The following is an 8,615-nucleotide window of genomic DNA, read 5'->3' on the forward strand; positions in this document are numbered from 1 at the left end:
GTCTGACAGGCAGTCTGAGAGCAGTGTCAAGATATGTTTATTTATTGTACTGCTCATGTCAAGAAAGTGGTCACCTGGGCTTGCTCAAGCAAATCTCCAACTAGTTTTTGAGAGGACAGAAATATATCTAAGAATTCAGTAGCACTGACTGTTCAAGTATGTGGGATAAACACCATTTGAATTTCAAGAGAAACAGTTCAAAGAACTGAGCAGACATAAATCAGGATATCCTGAGCTAATAAGAAAAGATCATTAATTTACCACTGGAGAGGTCTGTAAGGTGATGATAAATGTGGTGAATAAGAACAGCAGTACCTCCTCTTAGAGAGCAGCCTTCCAGCTGCCTCAAAAGCGTCCAAAATAGAAGCCCTCAGTTGTTAATAACTATGACAGTAGACTTCCAGGACACAATGTGCTTGAGACAGTAGGAAAGACTTCTCCATTAATCTAAGTGGATAACCACAAGTAATCAAATGCATTTGAGAAGTTACCACTCCTTGGTTCTGAATGACCAACCTCCCACCTGAGACAGGGTGACTGACTATCCCCGGAGTAACTTCTCATTGCTTTGCAATGTAATTCGCATGCTTAAACCACCAGTGGAAGGTTCTCTGATGTATGAAAAAGGCAAATTTTGAATGACTGCAGGATCTTCCGAGGAGGACATAGAGACTGTGAGTGTGGATCACTTGCTTCTGTCACGAGACGTGCTTAACTTGAAGGGTGTTGAGTCAGAGAAGCAGTGCTGACATGGCCGGGAGAAAGAGCAGAGACAAAACTTTTCAGCAAATGTTGGTCATAGAAGTGCTCGGAGACATTAGAGGAATTATCTCCAATTGCGTGCATCCTGCCATGGCCAGGGCAACCTGACTTTGTATACTCTCTATAAATAAACAGGACTACATCAGAGATATCTGGATCTGTCATCGAACTGTCCTCCTAAATCAAATGATGTGAATTGTGCTAGTCACTTCGATCAAAAAGGGGTAACACATGGTCAGTTCTGGAAGGATTAATTTATTGATCTTCCCAAGTATATAATTAAAAGTAACCCAGACTTTACATGTTTTTAAGAGTGGAGATAAATGAAAAACTTTGCCTTTCATGTGAGGAGTATCATATGAACTCTCCTTAGTCCAAATTCTGTCCAGATCCAAATTTGGCTATGGGCAGCTGGCAGCTATACTTCTGAAGGCATCAGCCCTATTGTAGCTTATCTTCAAAATGTCAAGATTAGTCCCTTCTAGATGCATCCACATGGTATAGCTGTGGAGCTTGCTTGGTCCATATCCAGCAGGCTTTCCCCCAGCTCACCCCTTGGCCTTTTCTGGTGTGCCATGTACAGCACTTTCCTGTCTCATGTATGGCAAGTGACTGCTCCAGGACTGTGCACTCCCCACGCTGGCATCCCTTACTGCAAGAACATGCTGCCCACCATTGCTGCCATTGCATTTGCCATTGCAACTGCTTTTTGGTGCTTCTGCCACTGCTGTATTTACTACTCATGTTCATGTCGAAGAAACTTCGATGTTATCTGTGGTCTGTCCAAAACCTGACTCTTACTCCTGACAAAGTCTCCCCAAAATAGCTGGAGACATCAATCCTGACAAGTAGAGCTGCCCTCCCTCTTAGGGAAGCCAGTATATGGGCTTGAGAGACATGAACTGCCAGGAGTCACTGGGACTATATTCTTGCCAGTTTCTCTGTAGTTCAGAAAAGATTTGTGACCCAGGATAGCAGTGTTCCTGGTGGGACCAAGATGTGCCAGGACCACCTGGGATGATCAGGGTTGGATACCAAATTCTTCTATAGGCAGGGCATCTCCAACAGTTGATGGAGGTGGCTGGCAGAAGCCCATGGCAGAGGACAGTGCTCTGAAACCTCGTCACCCTTAAGACCACCAATTTATGACTATGGAAGTATGATCATGGTGGAAGTTTTTGAAGCCATCATCCAGATTGTTTCTCCTTAAGTGCACTGGGTGTGTTCATAAATCGACAACTTACTAGTGATATTGCCACGACTAGTAGATATGGAGTATTGTGTCTGTGGCTGTATGTGTCTGAATGTGTGTCTTCTGGCGGGTTGTTCTTGTTGTAAAGTGACAGAGTTGGCTCTAAAGCAAGGATGTGTGTGCGACTAGGTTGTGCTAATAAAACATTCATTAGGTTATCAGAAAGCTATAGTTTTATGGTGATTGAAGGAAAACAGGGGGTTGTAACAGGAGTCCCTGCAAGTACAAGCACAGGGTGATAGTAGAGGCCTTCAAGGTGCAAGTGTAGACTGATACTAAAGGTGCCAGGACTGTAAGCAAAAGTCACACATGGTCAGTTATTAGTCACTAGAGGAGAACAACCCTGTGGATTGGGTTAAACCTGTTTTAGGGATAACAAAGAGAACAAACAATGAGCCTCCAACATAAGTAAAATATGCTATATATAGCAAATTCAGACGAAACATGGAATTGCAAACCAATGAGGAAAGAGCAAGTAAGCAGACTGTGTTAGAAAACATATAAAAAGTACTCCAGACAGACCCACAGTGAGGAGGAAGAAGCCGCCCAGCGTCAGTCATACCCCTCCTGGAGAAGATGAGGTGGAAAACTATGAACATTAACATCATATTCCTCCCAGGCTCCCCCCTTCGTTCTTGGAGAAGACCGGTGCCATTGACCCTAGGACACAGAGGGGCTGGGCAGGATGAGGACAGCCCCAGACAGGGGGGTGGGTGCGGAGCAACAGATATCCTTCCTGGGAATGGGCTGTAATAACTGGACAATTTGGACTATCAGTATTAGTATATCGCTGTATAACTGGACTGATAGTAATTACTTTATTGGACTGTTAACATTTTTGTTAGACTAATAATAAATTCTTGGCTGTGCATATAAGATGTGTTTCTTTAGCCCTGTAAATTGTACGGACTGTCCTGGAGGACTGGCAGGTACAATTCAGTATAGCCACCGACACAGAGAGCCCTTCCGAGAGCCCTGTGGCATTTTTGTGAACAGCCCTTTGTAGGCACCAGCCTACAGTAATGACAGAAGATAACAACTGATTTTACCCAGACTGTAATTTCTGATGCAGTACTTGTAACTTGAGCACGGGTGACTGTGTAGCTGAGTGGAGAGCATCCGTGTACATGGGTGGACAGAAACGTGTGATGAATGAAAGTGGAAAGAGCGGTGCACTGCGATGAAATACGTGTGTGAAAAAATGCAAGATCGCAGGAGGGCTGAGCTATGGAAGAAACAAGGAATGTGTGCGGGGTCATTCTGCCTGGAGAAGGAGGATGGAGACTTAAAAGCTAAGGGCTTGGGCTGTGATTGGGCTGCCCAGGTGGCGTTCCCCAGGAAGCTGGAAAGAAGAAGCTGGTAGGAACCGTCTTTCACGATGTGTGAAAACACCTTTCCCAGAGTAATTAAAGGATTGCTCTGCAGCTCACAGGAGCTGTTTGTAACACACTGCTGATACTCTGTGAGACGTGCCCTGGGGCATAAAACAAGGGCATCTGTGGGTGTGCCAGGCTAGGACACCCATGGGGTGATAGAGGTCTCTGTAGGGCAGAGGGAGAGAGACGCAGCTCGTACTGCCTGCAAGGAGCAGCTCCTGGGCCAGCCCTTCTCCTGGGCCAAAGCCTGGATTTATCGCAGAGGGAACTGGTTGTTCCATTCCTGTGTTCACTGGGAGTGAACACGCACATGTGCATACGTGCAGTGCAGATGGTCTGGGACTAGGATCCAGGAGCAAGTATTGGAGCTAAGTGATTTGGCAGCATAGATGCACCTCATGGTAAAAATGCATTTGTAACATGAAATGCCAGTGAGAGCTTATTAGAGGGAATTGAAAAATACCTATAGGGTACAGGTTTAAGAAGCTGCATTCTTACCATGGATGTAAGCAATTAATGCATTGTAAGAAAAAAGAGCATCCAGACAAATAAGCAGCGATGACAGCAATTTCCTGCTGGAAAATGTGGCCCAGTATACATTCTGGAAGTTATTCTGTTGTATTTATTAATTATCCTTCTAAATTGTCAAAAGAGTGCCATGATATCAACCACAGACAAGGGACAGAAAATCCTTATTTGCTAGGTGTGAAATCCCAGCTAGAGCAGTAAAGAACTGCATTCTGGAGATGGGTGTAAAATACTTGCCTCAGCGATGATTTTAAATATGTTAGTTCATCTGAAGGATGGTTTTGAATCGGAAACATGCATAATGAATATCATTTGCATAGAGCACTATACCTGTCCATTAACGAACTCCCTACGTCCCAACAGTTCCCAGAGGTTATGATACTACTTGTGTAGGGTTGTGGCTGGACAGTGAATCAGTGGCTGGACAGTGAATCAATGAGAAGTTTGCTCCTGTGCTTGGCAGTTTTGATCATGAGCTTTAGCTTCCCCAGGTCCATGTCTGAATCGGTAAAATTATGCTCTCTATAATATAATAATGTGTATAATAACATGCTGCAAGAATTATGTCATATTAATACTCTGAATGAAGTGGAAAAAAATGCTCAGGGTGGGGGAGAACGAATTTGAGGATAAGACAGATACCACAGCACTGCAGAAGGGCTGGTTGAGGGACATGGGCAAGACTCAGCACCTGATGTTTTAGGATCAAATCAGCCCTTCAGCCCTTGAATCAGGCAAACTGAACATTAAGCCGCCTACTAAGCGTGACCTGGAAAGTTCTATCTGCCTTGCATGAACAAGCCCAATACTTTTATTTCCTGGTAAGAGCAGATAGAAATGACCATAAATATTTTTATGCCTTTTGCATCTGACAGCTCCTCATAGCTGATAAAGAATAGGCTGCTGATTAGCTATGGTGCCTTTTCTTAAGCTGCTTTTTGACTGAGCAAATTGTTCTTTCTGTTCATGCAGTAATGCCCCAGACATATTTCCCTGTATCCAAACATGTGGGTGTTTTGTAAAGGTTAATGGAAATTAAATTAAAGCTGAATAATACTGATTATAATGCAAGAGTGTGCAAGCAAGGTTAATTAATACAACTGGCAGCCCAGCTCAGTCCTGACCTATGACACCACTCTCTTTCTTTCTCCCTCAACCCTATTATTTTTTCCTCAGCAGGCACCCACAGCAATCTAAAACTGCTTGTTTCAAACAGTCTAGCAAGGACAGATTTACAGAGGCATCCCACTTCTCTCACTCAGGACTTAAATGATGTTCAGTCCTCCAGAAAGAAAAGAAAAGCTATTACATTCTCCCTTCTTCTTTCTTGCTATGAACATCCTAGTTCTGCCATTAAGATTAGAGTATTTTCTACTGTGTGTTTGCTGAGTTTTTCTGTGCAAAGTACTATTGCAAATAAACCTGGATTTTATCTTGTTAAAGTGGCATAAGTCAACAAATGTCTTTTCTGGTGGATCAGGTCACTTTTTATCCTAGATTAACGATCCAACTTTGCCATTAGTTTACTCATGGGCAGGAGAATGGCTTTTAACTCTGGATAATATGCATAGGCTACCTGAAAAAAAACCCTGAAAATCAGACTGGAGAACTTGCAAGCCCCAGGATGATGACAGGACAGAACAAGAGGTCTTGCATCCCTGCATCTTAGACCACACATCTTATTTCTTGCTGGTACCTATTCCACATCCTTCACTGAGAAATCTGGAAAGGAGGCACCTGGGAAGGCACTAGTGCAATGGGGGATGCTTGGCCTGAGGCTACTGTTTTAATTTTGAAACATCGCAGCATATCGAGTTCTTCAAAACATGAGGCCAAATTTGCCTTGCTGTGGCATGAAAATGTACTGTGATGGCACTGTGTACACAGTGTTGTAGATCACGTAACACCTCCTAAGCTTTCATTTTAGAAATGCCACCTTGGCACATATTCACCAGAGGCACAAGAGGAACAGAGTCCATTAAACGCCAACTGCTTTGGGGGCTTCACTTGCAACAAGCTCCCCCCCTCCATCACTCCTTGCAGCAGCAAGGGCTCTGCTTGCAAGGCACAGTCTGACCCCCCGAATTCAAAGCGTCCTGTTTGCGGGGTCCCCATGGGCTCTTACATGCCTGACTGCTGGGCTACAGCTTCCTCGTGTCCCCAAACCTTTTTTCTTTTTGGCAGATCTGAAAGCCATTCCTTTGATACTATTCTTCCTTTTCCACAGGAAACAAACCAGTTGCTGTGTCAGCATCTTGGCCAGGAATCAAAGAGAACAAGCTACTTGTCAGACAACACCCTAGGCATAGGCAATTAGGATGGGGATGATATTTCAGCAGAAGTAACCCTTTCTGGCACTAAGGAAAAAATCTTAAAAATGTAGTGTAATTTTGGAAAAAAAAAAGTACTATCTGTAAAAGTTATGAGTTTATTTCTATGGCACAGGTTAAACAACACAGCAGCTACTTTCTCCACCCTGTGCTTTCCAGTTCAGGCACAAGCAAGGGTATTTTATTAGCTATGTATTCTAGTTACCGCATACATTTACAACACCTGCACCAAATAAACAGGGAGAATAAACCATGTCCCCTTTACTCTCCCCGCCTCGCTGATTCTCCTGCTGCATGGGAACCAGGCTGCTGGCTGCTAATCCGGTGCTGCTGGAGTCCTGGAGACCATGGATCTTTTCGATAGGCAGTTAACAGCTGTGCTGCTAGCATGGGCCATGCAATTTCTCTAGCAGAAGCTTTGTGCTGTCTTTTTCAGCACTGTACTTGGCTGCCGTTCTTTCCACACAAGTGGATATTTTTTTTTAATCTTTGCACAGGTACTGGCTAGAATTTGTCATTATTTCATTGATTTTTTTTTTCAGTGTCACAGGAAACTCTAAACACCATATTGCCTTTAATGGGGACCCAAATGCACAGCCCTCACTAAAGTCATGTCTCTATTGGTATGTCACTGGAGTATGTATAAAAAAGAGTTTTTTGTACCAGCTGTGTATAGCGGCGAGGCCCCCAAGCAGGATTCGCTTCTTGCTGTCTCTTGTGGTACTTTTTAATCCTCCTCTCACATTTGGCTACCTTGCTCATTGCACACTAATTTTACCACATTACAGAAGCGTCTCAAACACACCAGCAATGATCAACATCTTGTGCAAGAAGAGGAGGATATGGCTATATCAAACATACCAGAAATGCCTAATATTCTCTGCAGAAAGAAGAGGATATAGCTATATCCTGAAGCCTGAACTGGGACTGCCTCTATACATCGTCCCTCTTGGTTTTTGACAGTAGCATTTTTGATAATGCCTTTCTGATAAACATAGCATGTCCTGTAGCCATTCCTCGGGATGTTACCTGAGCACTGAACAGTTTCCCATGATTCAGAAGTAAATGTTGTCCTTTTTGCATGTTTGACTATATACCTTCGTTATCTATTGCCGTGCCATACAGATTTTCTCCAAGGTTTCAAAACATTCCTCACCAGCAGAACACTCCTACATGCCTACCGTACAGAATCATCCTTCTCTATAGCCAGATTTTTTTTTTTTTTTGCTGTTAATCATACTCAGTTCCCATGTCTTGTCCCAGAGAACACTCTGCATCCCTTGGGACAAGGACTGTCTCATCCTGTGTTCTTACACAGTAATCTCAGTAATGAATCTTCTGGATGCAACTGGTAAAAATGACCAGAGAGGAAGGACGAATGGCTATCATTAGTACCCAAGGAGAAGTGAGGCTTTCATTACATGGGCATGTCATGCCTGATATGAGCATGTCATCCCTTTTCCCCACAGTCATTATATTTGGATCAGCCCTGAGTAGTACAATACTACTGTATTGTAGTACATACAATAAGTAATACTGTATGTTAAATGCCTTTCTTATTCACAGGTTACCTCAGGGAAGACCTCCTTGGAGAACAAGAGGTTCGAGAAAATTGAGTAGAACTGGGGTTTCTGTGGGTTGTGATAGACAACACATGAAGTGAAGAATCGGTCGTCCCTATGCCACGCAACAGGTATCTGACTACCGTGGTCTTAATAAACTTTCCTAGACAATCTGTCAAATGCTTATTGATCCTTAAAGTTTTTTATTTTCTAGCATTAATCTTTCCAACTTCCCCTTAAGTCCATTTCTTCTTGTCTTCTTCCCAGTCAATGTAAAGGAAGACCACATGCATGCTTCCATCAGTGCTGTCTTGCACTGAGCAGGCGGGCTTCCTCAGGCTCCCCTGGGGAACTGTGCCTCCAAGGCTGCCAGCTGCTTTTGCTGGTCTCTTCCCGACTTTCTTAAAGTGAAGGTGCCAGAAATAGCTGAGTGCTTCAGCAGGGACCTTCCCGAGGCTGCGTAATGGGGAAGGATTACCTCAGCGTGTATCGAATTTGCTATTTATAGAGGCAACTCTGAGTTGGCTCTGTAACTCTCAGTTCTTGGTCTCCTCTCTCCCCCCCATAATATGACATGTTACTAGAGAAAATGTCTCGGATTCCCGGTGTCTTCCACTTTAGCCATGACAGCAACCACAAAGTCTCCCATTTATAATTACACAGCTACAATTCCTCTCATTTTGACCTCATAAGCCCTCTTTGGCAAATACAGCAATGTCTTATGGGGAATATATGTATTTTAGCTTCTTTGATGTGACCGCACAGTCCATGAGCCGCAGCCCGAAGACATCAGATACAGAAATAT

This window comes from Aptenodytes patagonicus, chromosome 2 (assembly GCF_965638725.1).
Source record: "Aptenodytes patagonicus chromosome 2, bAptPat1.pri.cur, whole genome shotgun sequence".
Taxonomy (NCBI): domain Eukaryota; kingdom Metazoa; phylum Chordata; class Aves; order Sphenisciformes; family Spheniscidae; genus Aptenodytes; species Aptenodytes patagonicus.